Raw genomic sequence first — 15,602 nt, 5'->3', positions numbered from 1 at the left:
GAGTTTAATAAAATAACATGTACTGTGTTAATGTTCTACAGGAATGTGTCATGTCTGCAGAGGACAGGCATTTGAAAAGCTCTATAAGGAAAATCAGGCGCTTGTGCAATACTTCCATCATTGCATAGTGTTCACTGGACAGTGTTTTGGTGAGCTGCAGTCCAAAGCAAAGCAAGCAGTTTGTCTGTGGCAATTGGTTACTTGTAAGCCTCTGTTCAGCTCTTACTGTTTAGATGATGGGGTTTTTTGCCTCCCTGGATAATCATTAACCCTCTAAACGATTGCTGAAGATGTATGCTGGGTGAAACCTCTGCTGACAGATGGAGCGCTTGCTGCAGCTCTGTTTATCTTCAGTGCCAGCTCTCTGCGCTCGGCCCTTGAAGGACGTCACACAGCTCCCTGGCTCAGGATGAGCTAAGCTGCAGTGTAACAGTGCCTGGGACTTAATTGGAGAGACTGTGACTGGCACTAAAATTGACAGAACAATCCTCTTAAAGCAGCATGTGGTTGAATCAGCATTAAAAACAAACATCAAGTAACAAGATTCATGGTGAATGTCTACAGTACCTTTGTTCAGCTTCCCCAGCTTCCTCAAGGCAGATCTGGGTCTTGGCCTCCAAATTCCACCTGAGTACCTGCCTGCTTGCTTCTCCAGCTCTGTTCATATAAAGCTAGCTACCCCATTGCAGTGTTCTCCTTCCACTTGCTCACAAAAAGTCCTGAAATTATTTATTTGAAAATGCTAATTTGTGATCATTTGGTCTGTCTTATGTGCACAGCAAACCTTCTGCTTCCTAGTGCTCCAAGTCTTGATGGATTATTCACATCTCTAAAGATGTAACACCAGGCAAAATAAAAGCTAACAACTTCCCTTTCTCAGGTTGCAGAATCCAGGCATTGTACCCTGACTCTTCAGACAGATGGTACTCCAGACACCAATAAGCACACCTAAGGAGACAGTTCATCTGCATCTGGTTTTCGCTTTGCTTTGAATACTCAGATTGTCCCAGTCGTCTTTATTCTGTTTCTAGTTAACCTTTGTGAATGCTTTCTTCCTGCATACCACTAACATGCCATTACCAGTATCCATCTACTGAAAGAGAGTATCTTCTGAAGGAGAGTACCTTTACCTTGGAACTAGATGATCTTAAGGTCCTTTCCAACCCTAACTATTCTATGATTCTACCTCCAAACAAACTATTTCTTCTCATCTGCTACTGTCCTTTTAACACGTCAGCACAGCTGTATCCTGCTAAAATAGTAGCTTTGTGATTTGTAAATGTACTGTCTCAGTCACTGTCAAAGATAATTCTCTGCCAAAGTACATATTGTCTAACAATTTCTCATTTACAGCTGTAGTCTCTCCCTGCAATCTTAACACTAAACGTTCCTCCATGGGTAGAACTAGCACCCCCAGGGAGATGGACATGGATCATACTTGTGTGATCTGCATGTGCATCTCTGCTGCCTTGCTGCCTTGCTGCCTTTAACAGGCAAATTTTGGCTCTGAGCTTTGACTAGCGATTCTCATGATAAGCAAAAGAAGAAACAGGCTTCACACACATGCTAAATTTCTCTAATAAGTGTGAAAAATAAAGAAGTGCAAACACTGTGTGCTGAAGCAAGCAGGCATCACTTAAATGAAGGCATAACAGGGATATCTAGGTGAGAAGGTGTTGCTTTCGTAGTGATAGTACCTTGAGAAATTAACATGTCCCTCTTTTAACTGCCATCTACTTGCAACTAAAGCTGCCTTTATTCACTTTGAGCCTGTTCATAACACCCTATTTATGTCCCTAATAGAGTAGCTCTCTGGAACGTCTTCACCTTCTTCAGCCTGATTCTCTTTTAATTTTTTATGCAATTTGGCAATTAACTTTCCCCTTCCCATTCCTTTGGCTGACCTTTAACTACTGTACCATGGGTACTTTGCTCTCAAAGATGCAGTCACCCCCGGATCTCTTTCTGCTTTGGCACTTCTGCTGTTCAGAAGACCTGACCCTTCTGAAGGGGTTATTTGAGTTTTTAAAGTCCATTACCTTGTACCAGCTCCCAGGGAGCAATTCCACCTCTGTGTGAGTCTGTAATGAGAACAGGCTGCTGCTCTCCATCGTCACCAGGCAGATGAGCTAAACTTGACGGCCTTATTCTGTCTATTCAGGTGGCTGGATTTTAGCTTTGTAAAACATAGTTGAGCTGATCAAGAGTGAGGAAAAATGACATTCACTTGCCTAAAGAAGTTGTGAATTCTCCACCCCTGGCAGTGTCCAAGGCCAGGTTGGACAGGGCCTTGGATGACATGGTGAGGTGTCCCTGCCCATCGCAGAGGGGTTGGAACTAGGTGATCTTAAGGTCCTTTCCAACCCTAACTATTCTATGATTCTATGAGCTTGCATGTGCCGGGTACAATCATTCACCTGCAACTAGTGTTTGGGTTCTGAAGCCTCCTTCAGTTTGAGAGTTTTTAAGAACTCAGATTATTTAAGATTAATAATTTAAGATTATTGTTTCAGGCAATTGTAGGACAGTGCTCATTTTTTCTCCAAAATACAAGCTGCTGCCAACCTCCTTGCTGTGGCCACCTCCCCAGAGATGTGTGAAAGCAGTGTGAGTTTCATCAGCATGCTGACTAAGCAGTTCCTGTTTCCACAGCTGAAGCAAACCACAGCTGGTCGGGACAGCAGGGTGAAAGAGTATGTGTAACATAGGCCCTGCAAAGTGCATAAACACTGTGCTGCTGTTGGAGAAATGCAGCACATTACCTCCCTGAAAACATTTGTTTTCTGGTACCGTGGCATGCGAGATGTCGCCTTTAAAGTCACTGATAGTTTAGCACACCAGAAATGCTATCAATATTGGACACTTTTAGAAGGTTGCTCTGCTTGGATCCAGTCACAAGACCTCATATTTTCATGTGTTCACTAGTGCTAAAGTCTAGCTCAGCCTCCAGCCCCCAGACACGCTCCTGGTTGTAAATTCCCTCCCTCCTTCTTTCTCTTCGTGACAAATTGTGAAATTGGTACAAAGTCTCCCATGCTTCTCTCTGAGGAATGCTGCACAGACACTGACTTTAACAAAGCTCTGGAGTACTTTCTCCCTTTCTAGAAGCCAAATCCTAGCTGCAGGCAGGACAATCACGCACTGCTTTGCAACAGGTTCTTTAAAACAGTTGTACTTCGGTCCCTGATAAAGTATAAAGGACTGGCAGAGCTACGGAAAGCAGCTAACCTTCAAGCAATCATTTCCATGCTCACTGTGAGAGCCCTGCTGAGTTCCGCTGCCTGTAGAGGGGTTATCTACAACAAGGACAAGACAATTTCACTCATTACCACGTGATAGGCCAGACTGACCCACAGGCAAGAGTCCAAAGGAGTCTGTAAGCTGCTGCAGCTTTAGTTGTAAGCCTTACAGGTCATTCAGTGGATTCCCTATAAAGGCAGAACTCTTTCCTAGCAAGGGCTGTCACCATTTCCCTTCATCCCAGCACAGATCTCCCATCATAGCATGTCTTCCCAACTTTTAGCAGCCAAGCAGATCTGTATCAGTGTTTGCTATTTATCCCATACGGAGCCTGGAATAAACACATCACATGGTATTTCCCCAGCGCGTAGACAGGAGGAAGCTGTTTGCCTGTACGTGACTTTTCAGCTAACCAGTGACCCAAATGCCGTATGCCGTGCTTAGGAACCTCATGTGGATTTGTGACCCTCTTTAGGGAGCTTTAGGTCTGTAAAGACAGTAAACACAAAGTACCTGCGGGTTTTCCATTTGTGAGCTCCATAAGTTTTGCTTGCAAGCTGATCTATGTTGTGTGCATGGGTTAGAAGAAGGTAGAGAGAAAATATGGTACCTGGTTTTGTGTCCATCTTGTAACGCTCCAATCGTGCAATGACACAGAAACAGAGACATTACCTACATAAAAGCCTGGCAAGGTTTGAAAGTTTACACTAAAGGCAAATCAGCAATGCCATTGCTCTTAGGACAGCATGTCTGACCATAATGCTGTGCCTTTGGGCAACTGGTCGTCTCCTGGTTAAAACATGAAAGTAGCTGAGCACACAGGTTATAGTCTTTGATCTTGCTGGGATATACTGCTACAAGTAAATCAAGAATATACTTAAGTTCTTCAGAACACTTGTCCCTAACTTCATATGTTTTAGATAACAGTGTAATATGGCTGCTGGCTTGACCACAATGTTTATTCATGGAGTAAACAAACCTCACCCAAATACCTGTGGAATCCTACTGAGGCAAAAGCATGTAGGATCAATGTATTGGCTCAAATAGGCACTCAGGACACAGTTCTTATTCCTCAAACCTTGCTCCTACCTGCCCAGGCTATGCCAGTACACATATTTTGGGAATTTTTTCATTCAAGACCCAAAAACATTAACGGAAGTTTTGTTTCTAGAAAACTTAGTCAAGCTGACAGGGAAAAGGAAGCAGAGTCTATTGCTTGTCTGGCAAAGCTATCTCTGTGTGAGTTAATTGAGGTAAGATGCACAAATGCCTTCTGGGGCATCATGTAGAGAGGAGTAATTGACCTTCCCACACCTTGGCATACTGCAAACCTAAAAAGGGAAAAGCAAGTACCTCTTCCCCACTGTTTAATTACATTTCTACTCCACCGTGTGTGTCTCTGCCTGCTGCCTTGCCATTCCCCAAGCTCCACTAACCCTCCCCTGCTGGCTGCTATCAAGGCCATGGGAGGCAGGTAGGGAAAATGAAGCGTGTAGAGAGCTCTGCAGCCAAATAGAGCATCAGGAGCTGGGGTGAGAGGAGACCCTGCTTAACGGCCCCTGGGGTTTGCGGCCTTCTGGGAAAGCTGGGCAGGTCCTAGGGAGGGCATAGCGCACCTCTTCACTCCAGCGCTCCCTGCCAGCAGTGCAATGAAGGCCAACAGGCTATAGAAAGCGGAGCTGCCAATGCAGGTAATGGGCATAGCCAGGGAACTGGTGAGGGTTTGAAGAGGATGAATCCCTGGAAAAGCTACCGATGTTCATAGTCTGTGTCGTTAGCACTTGGGGACCTGAAAACCCTTCCCTGTAACGGGGTTATCTCGTTAACTCTGACTGTGCTTAACTTCCACTGAACACCGGGGACAGAAGGACCGCAGGTCCGGGCGGGGTCACGGCCTTCACCAGCACCCCCACGCCTCCTGGAGCATCCACCCCACGGGAAACCCTCTCTCCGACGGCCGGGCCAGGCCCGACAGAACGGGCACCACGACCCCGGGAGGCGGGGGGTGACGGCGGGACACCCGCTGCCCGGGCCGGGCGGGCTGTCAGCGGGGCCGGGACATGTGCAGCGGCGCGGGCGGCGGGGGAGCGGCGCCCCAGAGCCGAGCCGCGCCGCTTCCTGCCTCTATAAATAGCCGTCCGGCCCAACATGTCCCGGCCGCCGCAGCGGCTGGAGCGCCGGAGGGAGCTGCCGTCCTCTCCCGCCGCTTAGCCCGTCCGGAGCGCGGTAAGGGGGCGCCGGGGGGAGGCGGACGGGGCTTCGCTTCCCGCTCTCGGCGAGGCGCGGGGTATGTGCGGAGCTGGCAGGGCCCCAGCGGCGGCCGCGCTGGGGCGGCTCGGCTCGGCAACCCCCGGCCCCGCGGGACGAGCGGGTACAAGGGTCGGGGCGGGCGGCGGCTGCCCCTGCACCGGGAGCCGAGTTTCGCTTCGTGCTTGTTTTCTCTTCCTCTCTTTTCTTCCAGACTGCTCTGTCTCGGGCTGGGACGCGCTTCTCCTGCCTTCCGAAGCCAGGGCTGGGATCCCTCCCTGCTTCCCCCTCGCTTTCCCGCTTTCCCCAGGGTTGGGTGCGTGCCCGGGATGGAGGATGGTGTTGGCCTCCGGATGCAGCCCTCCGTCCCTCTTGGCGGCTCAGACCGTGCCTCTGCATGGGCCTCCGAGGACGTGGCTGGTGGCATCCGTGTCCACCCCTGCTGTGGCACCCTGGCTGTTGTGGCAGGGTGAGGAGACCCACCCTGGGGTCATGGCACACGCTGCTACCCACATGTGTGGCACCCAAGAAGGGTGTCATTACAGTCACTCATGTAGGTGTTTGTGTTGCAGCCTTCCTCCCTCAAGTGATTTCATCTACAGCGGATGTTGAGATGAACCTTGTAGTTAGGCTTTACAATGGAGGCAACCAAAGCAGGTCTATGCCCTGCGAGCTGGCTCCTGGGGGCTTTTTGGAGGCATCAAGTCTGGAAACCTCAAGTAAACAGTCTTAAAGTTTTAGCTTGTCTTCCCCTTTGTTTGCTACTGTAATGGCTGTGCTTCATCTTTTAATAAACACCTTGTGCAGCGCAGGGCTACATCCTTTCTCTGGGAGTAGGTGTTCTTCAGCTGCTACCATGTGCCATGCTCAGGCCTATTATTTAAAACAGAAGTGTTACAAGCACTTGGCTCTGACACTAAGGTGTGCTTCTTCAGGAACCCACTGCGCTACTTTTAAATTGCTCTTTTATTCTTGAAATGTTTTCTCAAAGAGAAGGCTGTAATAAGCAGCTGTTCTCAGTTGTCTTGACCTCCAGAGGATGGACTGTGTGTTTTGCTCGTTGTTCGCACCCTTTTTCACTCTTTCTGCTTTTCCCTCCCTTCTATTGGCCAGCTCTTCCAAGTCTGGTTTGAGAGCACAATGCAGAGTCCTAAGAGGCCATGTTAAAAAGAAAGAGGTGCTGTCAGAGTCTGGCCTCTGCATGTTGCCCATAGTGTGCCCTGCTTGGGAGCCTTCGATAAAGGCAGGAGGGAGGGCAGCGCTGCTGTGGAGAGACCCCTCTGGCAGCACACCTTTCCCAGCGCTGTGGAGCACGAGACAGGCTGAGCTGGTGTGTACTTTCCCCTCTGCTGGAGTGGGCAAGGGGAAGGAGCATGTGAGGAGGAAATACAGCTGTTCCAGAGCACTTCTGCCCTCTGTGCGGCGGGAGCATGTGAGGGGAGGACAGGCGCAGAAAGGGAGGTTCAGGAAGAGAACATGAGAGAGAATCGGGGGATGACAGAGGAGAGATACAAGTGGAGAGGAGAAGCTTTTTATATGTGCTTTATAAATGCTGTTTAAAGATCTGATTAGCTAGGGCAAGAGCAAATATCCTGAAAATCCAAGATTGTTATCTTGAGTCCCTGTTATTGTCCTTCCAGAAAGCACTGCTTTTCATTCCTCAAGTATTATCTGTGCCTTTCTGCCTCACTCTTTTAGGTTCTTCAGCATCCTCTGACCTCAAGCCAAGCAAGACGTTGCCCTCAGCATCTGCCTGTCAAATGTGTAGTTCTCCGTGTTGTACATGAAATTACTATTTCCATAGTTGGTTAAGGCAAGTTTCCGAGGAATGTGGAGTGAGAGGCATGCCAGTTCCTGTGGTTGGCTTTGACTGGAGTGTGAGCTCCTTGGGACAGGGGCTGTACCCTCGAGGCTGCAGTTACTCTACACATTACCCTTGGTATTTCTGGGATTTCTGCCTCCTTTCCTGTCCCTCCCACCCCTCTCTCATCTCTTGTTGCTGCTCACCTGTTCCTCCCCCTGTGCTGTGGCTCATTGTTGGGGTTGTGTTGTAAACCAAATTGCTGAAAGATTCAGCAATCTGGGTTTAAAATCTCTGGAAAAGGAGGGAGGCGAGGAGGAGCAGCAGCTACTCCTTCTGTCTGTACAGAAGTCCCCTATCAGCTCTGTTGCCGCCTCTCCGCTACCTTGCTTTGAGACCACACCTCAGCAAATGGGAGTTAAAACAGTTGAAGCTCTCTGGCTGTGTCCTAACTTCTGCTGCTGCCTTAGTATTTTCCCTGAAATTACACTTTTAACTTTCTACAGCATTAGTTTTCTCTCTAAATGGTATAAGGTAGCAAGGTGCTGTCTTTGGGGGCTGTGTTGCTACAAGACTATTAGAAGACTATAAGACCTTGTTCTTTTCTCTCCTTTTTTTTTTTTTTAAGAGAAACAGAATTATCACAAACTTGTACCAGGCCATTACTGCTTTTATTCATAGAATCATAGAATAGTTAGGGTTGGAAAGGACCTTAAGATCATCTAGTTCCAACCACCCTGCCATGGGCAGGGACATTCATGCAGCAGAGTCAGAATTGAGAGTGTGCATGTAGAAAAAGGTATTAGCTACAGAAGGAGCCATTTCCCACCTATGACAGCAGGCATGACCTTTACATCTGATGACCTCCAGACCCTGTTCAGTGGAGAGGCCACTGAGGAGCACAAGTAATGCTAATCCCGCTGTGAGGGGAACATGCTGCTGTATTGCTTTCTGTTACCTACGGTTCATAGCTCTAACAGTTACTAGTTTTCTGCCTTGGCTTGCATAAACACTATGCTTTTTTGGAGGGAGAAAAGAGTGTGTGTTGGTGTTGTCTGACACAATGTGACTCAAGGATGGGAATTTGTAGGTTTCCTTTGGAGATGCAGATGTTGTTCTTAGTGTATATATACAATTCAGTAAAATGTCTTTGTGCAGCAGCCTTTAGAAATGTTCTGTGCTTTTAACTACATTGAATCCCCACCTGGATAACGGGCTAATATATAGAAACCATAAGAAATAGTGATGCAATGGAGAAGGGAGGGTTTCTTTAAAGTTTATACTTTTGCATGGTAAAAATATCTTAATTGTGGCTTCACAACAATGAAGTCTTCTATGATTCAAATCTAATTAAATGGTTTTTTGTTCTTTCTTGTGACTTCTCTTATGCTTGGCTCTGATGTGGATACTTTCTCGTTGTCTTTGTGTGGTGCACTAATACTTGATCTGTTGGATCTGTTATAAAAAGGGGGTTTCAAGTATCTTGGTTTGAAATCCATGGTGCTAACTGTATTTGAGTATGGGTAGGGAGAGCATTCTTTCTATGGGGAGACAGTTAAGTTTTGGGTTGGTAGGACAGGTCTTGGTAGTACCAAAGATGATGGTGGTTGTGGTCACGAATCTTCAGGGTGGCTGTTTTGTCTGCCATTGGGTGTGGAGTTAACACCTACTTGTTGTTTAGTCTTTACTTCAAAGATGTATATGGAAATCTGTCTGTTATTGAGTAATAACTGCTGAACTGTTAGTTGGCAAAGAGCCTAAAAACAAGATTATTAAAAGCTAAATTCAGTAAAGGTGCCTAGAATTATGCTTCTGCTTCTAAGTAGTGGAAGGTTTTGTTTTAAACTATTCTGGACACTTGTGGTGACCAGTATGATAGCAGCGTAATGCTGTCATGTAGCACCAGCTACATGCATATATATGTCTAGATATCTGAGGAGGAGGAAGGGGAAGGAAACTGACAAACAGTTTACTACTCTAGTACTCTGTTGTGATTCCCTGCAAGCACTGCCCTGCTGCTGCTGAGTTGTAAGTGAAATGTGAATTGGGAAGAGATTGTTTTTTTTCAGTGAAAATAGCCCTGAGCATCAGGGCTCCAAAAGATCCTGCAGCCGCTCTGAATTCGGCCTTGGAGGCACGCAAGTCTGAAAGAGCAGCTGTCCTTGGGCCTCATCCAACCTGGTTTACAAAGATCAGTGAAGAGTGTCTCTAAGGCTGGAGATGCAAGTGGCGAGGGAGCAGTTTTGTCTAAATCTGAGAGATCAAAGGAGTTCTGAATAGAAAGTTTTTCCTTATTCCTGGAAGGAGATAAACGGGAAGGAGTAGTTCAAGAGTCTGTTTTGTAACACTTAACTCTGCAGTAACCTTGCTAGTGTTCTTCTACATTTGGTTCCAATTACACCTAAGTTGCTTTGGAGTTAAAATGTATAATTTTGTAACTCCTTAAACTAATAATGCTGCAGAAGTAAAAGTTCCTAAGATTTAAGCTATTTGTGGCATCCCTGGTCTTAATCATTTCAGTGTGTGTAGCTCCTGCTGTTTCCTTCCTGGGAGTAAGTCCATGTGGAGGGCCTTCCTGTCCTCCAGTGCATGTTTTCATGAGAGCTTTCCTTCTCATTTGAGCTAAGCTTGAGTACATATCTCCTGCTGAAGAAACTACAGGATATTCTTTAATGGGAAGTAATATAGAGGTTAAAATAAACGCTGTTAGCAGTTTCAGCAAGCCCAAAATAGCCTGTGCATGTTTCTCTTGTGATAACTTAAGGAAGTGGGGTGATTCCCTCTTCCTCCATCTCTTTAATGTTTTTGGTGAATGCTGTGCTTTGGTGCTGAAATCCTCTTGTTATGAAGAGCAGACGATGTGGAGCAGGCTTCTCTGAACTTTCATGGACCCTGACTTAACACGACCAGAAATGAGCCCTAAGAAGAATGTATTCCTCAGCAACTTGTACTGCTTTCTATGAAAATTGCCTGTAAGGTCCTTGATGGTGAGGGTGGCTAACAACTGAAACTGATTGTACAGAGAGATTGTGGAGTCTCTGCCTTTGGAGATGGTCTATAAACTGGACTGGACAAGCCCAAGCAATCAGCTTTAAGCCAGGTTAGCCATGCCCTGAACCACAGGAGACCCAGTGGTTCCTTCCAGCTGGCTGTATGTTGTGTTTTTGCATTAGTTGATAAGTATGGCTGCTTTTGTCTGCCCCCAGAACACCTGGGAATAAAAGTGGTCTCAAAACATCCAAAACTGGCCTTGAGGACTCTGAAGAAAGATTTCAAAAGTTGGAGTACATGGAGAAGCTTAGTGTGAGGAACTGACTTTGCCCAAGTCTCATAGCAACAGGTCAGTAATAGTGTTGGGAGAGGATCACAAATCTCCGGACTGGTGGATTAGTGGCTTAGTAGCTAAAAGATGTTGTCTGTATGCATAAACCCATCTCCTTTTCCTACTCAACTACTTTCAGATCACTGTACAATAGAGACTCCTTTTCCCTTTGAGACCTTAGGGGGGGAGTGTGTGTGTGTGTGTGTTTTAGTTTGGGTTTTTTAGCACTAAAGAACAGTTTATTGCATTGACTTTTTTTCAGGAGACACTGAAAACATCAGATCTGGAAAAGAATTTGGTGAAATAAAGACAAGAGCTGCAAAGGAAATTTTTAGAAAGTGATGTTATTCCCAGTTTGCTGCATAACAATTAATCACTTATTTTTAAGAGAGGAGAGCAGAGGAAGCTGCACGCTGAATCCAAGCTTGAATCTCTCTTTGTTTGAAAAGGAAAAAAAAATCACTTAAACTTTTCAAAATCTGGAAGCTAAGAAGAGCACAGATCAGCATTTTAAAGAGTACCATGGAAGGAGTTAAGCTGCGAGTTAACTGCATCTGTGTTTCAAATCCAAGTGCTATGAACAAGGCACCATTCAGACCTTCGGTTATAAGTTATGCTGAATTTGTTAAGCTGTGTTTGTTTGGATTCAGTGGAGAGGAGAAAAAGAAAATCATGGCAGATTTAAAAAATCATTACTCTTCTTTTGGTAGCTTGGTTTTGAAGTGGTGAAGCAGGGTTCTCCTTTGCTGTCTCTCTTTTTGTCTAGCACTTATGCAGGTCATCTGCTAACTATTAGCAGCTGCGAAGCTATGGAGTTGCATAAGCATAACTAAAAGTCAGTGGAGCCTTGAATCATTCAGCAGATCTGTCTATCACTTGCTCGCCACAATAACAGATCAGTTTTGTAACTCCCTTGACATGGGTATCTAAATACTAAGAAGGCATCAGCAGGCGTGGAAAGTTGGGAAATCCTGTAAGTCATAAAAATCGGATAGGATAATGTGTCATTTCATTGTTGCCACAACCTGTTGTCCAATTATACATATGTGTTGCTGCTCTGTGGAGAGAGCTGTGTGTCAGAGTAATGCCCTGTAGCAGCTGAGCGTGCCAGCTACATAAAGCTGAATTGTCTGGGCAGCTTTGCTTGGAAGATAGGTATGGTTGCTATGCCCGGCTGCAGTGGAAGCAAGACAAGTGTGAGTGGTTGTGAATGTATGCCGAATTAGCCATGCTTGTTGATGTGACTGAATACAACAAACTGTCTTAAACATTAGAAAAGGCATCTTTACAATGGGACAGGTGTAGAGCTGAGAACTTGGGATTTCTTGGCAAGAGAAATAGCTGCAGTACATATGAGAGTGTGCTGGCAAGGACAGCCCAAGGCTGGCAGGTCCAGACTGCCCTCAGGTTTATGACACTGCAGGATTTGGTTAGCAGAATGAATTTCTTCCCACTGAACCTATGTGGAACTTAATCTCTTGTAGGTCAGAGCATTAAATCATAGGCTATGTAATGAATTTTCTGATCCAGACTCCGGTTTAGTTTTCAGATATTTGTCTTATCTTCTCTTTTGCTGGTTTAAAGATCTCCATAGGTAAGCGAGACTGTGAAAGTGTAAGTGCAGTGTTATCAAATGTGCAAAGTACAATCCTTAAAATACTTGTTCTTGGGAATTAAGAAGGTAAAATGAGCTTCAGCAGGCACAGTGCCCATCCAGAGCAGTCTGAGCACCCAGTGGCTCAGAACTGTGCCCTTGCCCCTATTTGAAGAAGTGAAAGAGGAGTTTACCTGAGCTTCCACTTTTATTTTCTTGAAGCACTGATGTGAGCAGTTAAGTTTGAGAGCTGCTGCCCTAGATCAGGGGTGTCTCTGCTATTTCTGCTGGGAACAACAGATGGTGCCTCATTAGCTCACCTCACTGGCAGGCCCTGAGAATAGTGGGGCATTATAGCCACCCTCAAATTGCCCTGGTCCCTGAGGAAAGATATAGGTGCTTGGAGGCAGCTTGCAAACTCCAGCTGCTGAGATAGCACTGCGGAGCTGTAAGAGGGTGGTGTGAATGGGTAACCTTCCTTTTTATGAGTAGCTTAAACAGGATGGTAACTGGTTTTGTGACTAGCATTAGCTGGGTAGGTTCTTAATAGAAAGACATGGATGATGGAAGATATGGGGATAGGGAGTGCTTATTCTTCCCCTCAGCTCCTACCTGAGGAAATGTTCCTTAGCTAGTAATTCAAGGATACTACCTTCACACTTTTGGATCAGTTTGGTGTGCAGTTTGACAAACACAGACATCATTAGCTGTGCAGTACTAAGCTCTACCGATAGTCAGTCCACTCTTCGATTAACCCCAGCTCATCAGTCCTTCCTTGGCCATCATGTCAGTCACTTCTCTCCTTGCATCCTGATTTACCCTATAGTAACTGACCCACTTTGCCTAATACATTTCTAAAAGTGGTGGGTTTGGTGGTTTGGGTTTGTTTGGGGTTTTTTTATTTTTTCCTGGCATGGAAATACAAAATTGAGAATTTTGAATCTTGCTTTCACATTTGAAGCTACTGAAAACAGTTCTTAATGGAAGTACTAAATGTAAACCGTAAAGGGTGTTGTGTGTTGCATTATGTTGTAAGTAAACAAACCACGTGCTCATACACATAAGTGAGCTTGCATGATTTGATGTATAGGTCTCTTTATACGTACCTATGGTCAGATGCTCCTTGTTTTTCATGTGGTCATCCATCTTGTCTTTGATTTTAAGACATCTGAGATCGCAAATGCGTTTGACAATACAATTTCTATTCCAATGGGATGAAATGAAAAATCAAACAATAGCAGTGAGGTAGTAAGGGAGGTGTGCAATATGCCTGTTTTGGTTTTAGAGAGAGTGCTATCCATCTGAGGCCACAGAGGCAACACCTACCAGTATATCATTGTTCCTGTCTGCAGATTGCATTTTCAAACCACCACAGGCTAATACTACTTTGAAACTGAGAGAAAGATATTCCTTGAAAGTACAACTCTGCCAGTCAATAGTTCTGGTGGCATCTTGGAACCTGAAGCTCCCAATGGCAGCGGACAGCCCCAAAACTTTATTTTACTAGGCAACAACAAACCACATGGAAATAGTTGTCCCTTGGACCTTCCTACTGTATCTTCAAATACAAGTTCTGCATTGGATCTGAATAGGTGGCTTAAGGAGGGACAGAAAACTTGTTTCATGGCACAACTTGCTTTAAATAGATTATTCTTAATTGAACTGACTTGTATCCATTGGCTGTAAACAAACTTCTTGTCTTGTTTAGTTTTCATTTTAAGGCTATGCTTTTCAAAGCAAAGCATCTAACTCTGAACAGTTGCTGCATACTTAAACTTACTTGTTCCCTTAAGTGGAATCTGAGCAACATTTACTTCCTCATTTATTGGTTATCCTTTCCTTAAGCAGCTCTCTGCAGGGTTGTTGTCACCAAATTTTGTTCTATCTTTTGCTTGTTTCATTTGTGTATCCTTAAAGATTGCATGCTGACAGGAGTCAAGAGGAAGACAAATTAACTTGAGCTGCCGTAGGAAACTAGAAAATGAAGTGTTCTATAACTGACAAACTGCTTGAGATGACTGGAAAAGTTCCCTCTTTATTCGTCTAAAATGTGCCAGTTGTTTAGCAGAACATCCCTAATAATGTGAGTGAATTGCAGGGTAAAACCCAGTTTGATGTCATCATATGCAGTACTTAGAACACTGAGGGGATTTTGTGCTTCCAAGGGAAAGAACTGTCATTGTTGTCTTCTCGTTTGTGTTACCTTAAAAGTTCCTCAAGAAAGTTTCCTCTTAGGAGGAATAATGGAGTTTATACTTGCTTACAGTAAGGGTGGTATATGACTGCTCTTTTTTGCTTAGAATGAAAGCTTTTATTTGTCTCACAAATACGTTTGTTCACTGTCCACTCACTAATGGGAGAGACTGATGAGGCATTAATGAAACTACGGTAACAATATCACATGGTGTGTAATACCTCAGCATTTGCAGGTTCCAAGGCCTTTGCTCCAGACCGCCCGTTGTGAGGTATGGAGAGGAGCAAATGAAAATAGAATGGGAAAACCCTGCAAGAAGAGAAAGTTAAAAGATAAGTAGTGTATTTTCACCTTCTTCCCTTTATATAGACTTTATATAGACATCAGGAAGTGTTCCACTGCTATTTCTTAGCTAGGAATGACTGAAGAGTGAGAAGACACATACATCCACATAAAAAACACTGTACTAGCAAAAGGGCTGGTAGGCACAACCCTGAGTCTAGTCCTGCCCTTGATGTAAGATTGCTGAGGAGGATCAGTGCTGAGAAGAGACTAGCGGAGCAGGATTGCTCCAGGCAAGGTCAGAACAGCACTTCCCAAGGCTTTGCTCTAGGCTGTTTTCCATTAGGTTTCTGGAGGTGTTCCCTCTGTTCTCTGGTGGACACTGCTGGTTAGTTTTGGAAATCATTATCCTGAAGGTAGGATCATTCTTTCTTCTGCTTTATAGCTCCAGTGCCCTTGTGACATCATCTGAAGTCTGGGGAGATTACTGAGATGTGACTACTGGGAAGGAAAAAAAACCCCAGAGTATCTGCAAGTATGTTTGATGCAATAAACCTCACTTCTGTCCAGTGAAATTGTCACATATTGCAGTCTCACTTCTCTGTATTTAACTCTGCCATGTTCAAGTCCTGGTTTCTTCATTTCTCAATGGAGCAAATGCCCCCGGTATCATTGTCATTTTCTGTAATGTGCATAAGTGCAGGATCTCAGACCCTCTCTCTGAGGATAATGGCAAGGATAAAATAAGGGGTGTTTTCAATAGCTCTTAAGGATATAATTATGGAAATAGCCTCATGGAAAATGAGAGGTCTTCAAAACCACTGCTCCCGAGAGTGACATGAGGTGCTGGCTTTGGCATTAAGAGTGAAAGAACAGTCCTTGTCCCATTTAGCAGCAAAAAGCTTGAAGTTAAATGTCACAA

At 45.0% G+C, this 15,602-nt stretch overlaps 1 protein-coding gene across 3 annotated transcripts in view; it reads left to right on the top strand.

Moving 5' to 3' along the window:
- Nucleotides 1-5,387: 5,387 nt before the first annotated feature.
- WIPF1 (WAS/WASL interacting protein family member 1) overlaps nt 5,388-15,602 on the top strand; it is a 56,634-nt gene continuing 46,419 nt past the window's right edge. For 2 of the 3 annotated variants that reach the window (XM_080620422.1, XM_080620419.1), the window contains exon 1: nt 5,388-5,466. The gene's annotated coding sequence lies outside the window, so the exon portion shown is untranslated. Of the gene's footprint in view, nt 5,467-15,167; nt 15,216-15,602 lie in introns of those variants that run through there. The other variant, XM_080620420.1, reaches the window with a different exon arrangement.

The sequence above is a fragment of the Psittacula echo genome (genome assembly GCF_963264785.1).
Source record: "Psittacula echo genome assembly, chromosome: 6".
NCBI lineage: Eukaryota > Metazoa > Chordata > Aves > Psittaciformes > Psittacidae > Psittacula > Psittacula echo.
Note: the sequence above shows the minus strand (reverse complement) of the source record. Positions and strands in the feature narration are given on the sequence as shown.